Here is a 2,811-nt window from a genome sequence, read left to right as displayed (position 1 = left end):
TTTAAGACTAGTGGTGAGAGTGGCAATACTGGGAGGTTAGAGGGAAGGTGGGGCAAAAAGGGGAACCGATTATAAGAATCTACATATAACCTCTTCCCCTGGGGACAGGCAACAGAATATGGTTGAAGGGAGATGCCAAACAACGTAAGATATGACAAAATAATAATAATTTATAAGTTATCAAGGATTCATGAGGGAGGGGTGAGCAGGGAGGGAGGGGGAAATGAGGAGCTGATACCAAGGGCTCAGATAGAAACCAAATTTTTTGAGAATGATGAAGACAACAAATATACAAATGTGCTTGACACAACGGATGGATGTATGGATTGTGATAAGAGTTGTACAAACCCCCAATAAAATGATTTAAACAACCAAAAAAAACTACGGTGCTCATGACTCAAACCCTGGATTTTCAAGGGCCTCATATGTATGTGAAAGATGGACAATGAATAATGAAGCCCAAAGGACAGTTGATGCCTTTGAGTTACAGTGTGGTCCAAGATGATGCAATCTACCATGGACAGTCAGAAGAAAGAGCAACTCTGTCTTGGGAGTGGTACAACCATAGTGCTCCTTAAATGCAGTAATGGCAGGACTCACGTCTGCCACCTCGCGTCCTTTGATATGTTGTCATGAGGGAATGAATAGTCCCTGGAGACAGGCATTATGCTTGGTGAAGAAGTAGAAAGTCAAGGAAAAAGGGGAAAACTCCCAATGAGATGGAGTGATATTGTGGCTGCAGCAATGGATTCAAACATAGGAAAAATGAGGATGGTGTAGGACTGGCAATGTTTTGTTTGGTTGTACAAAGGGTCATTATGCGTCACAGCTGACTTCAAGGCACCTAACCACAGAGTAATTGAAAAAAAAAATTGAATCATTTTATTGGGAGCTCGTACAACTCACAATTGATAGATCCTTTTGAGCAACCACCAAACTGTTTCCTTCAGTGGTTATACCATTTTACAATCTTAATCAACAATGGTTGAGAATTCTGATTTCTCCACATTTCACCAACCACCTGTTGTTTTCTTTTTTATTAATCAAATCTATTTTATTGGGTGTGAAGTGATATCTCATTAGGGTTTTATTGGAGTTTCCCTAATGACTAATGATGTTGAGCATCTTTTGATGGGCAAATTGTATTAATATAGTTAGGATATCAGTGCTACCCAAAGCAATATATAGCTTTAATGCCATACCCATTCAAATGGAATTCTCACATTTATATGGAACAGTCGCTCTGCCCAGCAAACTCACTGAAATCAAGTCAGTGCTGACTCATAGGACAGAGTAGAACTTCCCTGTGAGTTTCCCAGACTGCAACTCTTTATGGGAGTGGAAAGCTTCGTCATTTTATTTAGAGTGACTGGTGATTTCAAATTGCTCACCTTGAGGTTAGCAGCTCAAACAGTAACTACTATGCCACCAGGGCTCCTTTATAGAGCAACAAGGGATCCCAAATAAACAAAAAAGTATTTTGGAAGAGGATTTAACTTAATTAGTTTAAAACATGTACAGTTACAGCAATCAAAACAATCTACCACTTGGTGTAATGATAAACGTTTGGATTGATGCAACAGGATTAAGAGTTGAGGAATAAACGGGTACATCTATGGTCAGCTGATTTTCAGCAAGGTAGCTAAGTACATTTAACTGGATAAAAGTCTCTTCAACAAGCTGGAATATTTTGATTCCCACTTGTTTAAGAATGAAATTGGACCTTGCTCACACCATATGTTAAAAATCTAACTCAAAATTGATAAAGGCAAAAATCTAAGAGGTGGTGGAAAGGAAGGGGGGGTGTCAACAAACAGACAAGAGAACAGTAAGTGAGCTAAAATGGATGGCGAGGGGGATGTACGATGCCTGGTGGGGCTTGATCAAGCGCAATGTAGCAGAGAGGAATTACTGAAACCTGAATGAAGGCTGAACATGACAGTGGGATGATAGAAAAAGTAAAAGGAAATAGAGAAAAGAACTAGGAGGCAAAGGGCATTTATGGAGGTCTAAATACAGGCATATACATATGTAAATATATTTATATGTAATGATAGAGAAACATATCTATGTGCATTTACTTATCTCTTAAGTATTAAGGCAGCAGATGGACATTGGGTCCCTCTTCAAGTACTTCCTCAATACAAGAACCCTTTGTTCTTATAACCCAGCATTTTGTAATGCTCTCCTTCCCCACAGGATCATTGAAGACAAAATGGGTGCAGAAGCAAATGTGGTGAGGAGAGCTGATGGTCCCTGGCTATCAAAAGATGTAGCATCTGGGGTCTTAAAGGCTTGAAGATAAAGAAGCAGCCATCTAGCTGAGAAGCAACAAAGCTCACATGGAAGAAGCACCTCAGCCTGTGTGACCATGAGGTGTTGATGGGATCAGGTATCAGGTATCAAAGACCAAGAACAAAAAATCATATCAATGTGAATGAGGGAATGGCAGAGTGGAGACCTAAAGCACATCTGTAGACAATTGAACATCTCTCACATAAGGGTCACCAAGAAGAGATGAGCCAGAGATTTCTAGGGCACAATGGGATACACCATAGCCTAATTCTAACATGTTGCTGCCTTTATTGGAATTGTGGTTAAGACTTCCATTGCACTAGATACTGAAGCAAGTAACTGAACACAGTGTGAGTTAGCTGACCTTGCTTAAGTAGAATGGCCAAAATTTTGTAAACCCAATTATATTAAACCAATCAATTTGCTCCTTATAAATAACTGGAATTAAGCATGTTTCCCTTGATAAAAATATGTTTGCCATAGTTATACTATAATCATGTATAACATTCATTAAAT

This window comes from Tenrec ecaudatus, chromosome 6, assembly GCF_050624435.1.
Source record: "Tenrec ecaudatus isolate mTenEca1 chromosome 6, mTenEca1.hap1, whole genome shotgun sequence".
Classification (NCBI taxonomy): domain Eukaryota; kingdom Metazoa; phylum Chordata; class Mammalia; order Afrosoricida; family Tenrecidae; genus Tenrec; species Tenrec ecaudatus.
The sequence above is the reverse complement of the archived record's forward strand: the minus strand, read 5'-3'. Positions refer to the sequence as shown.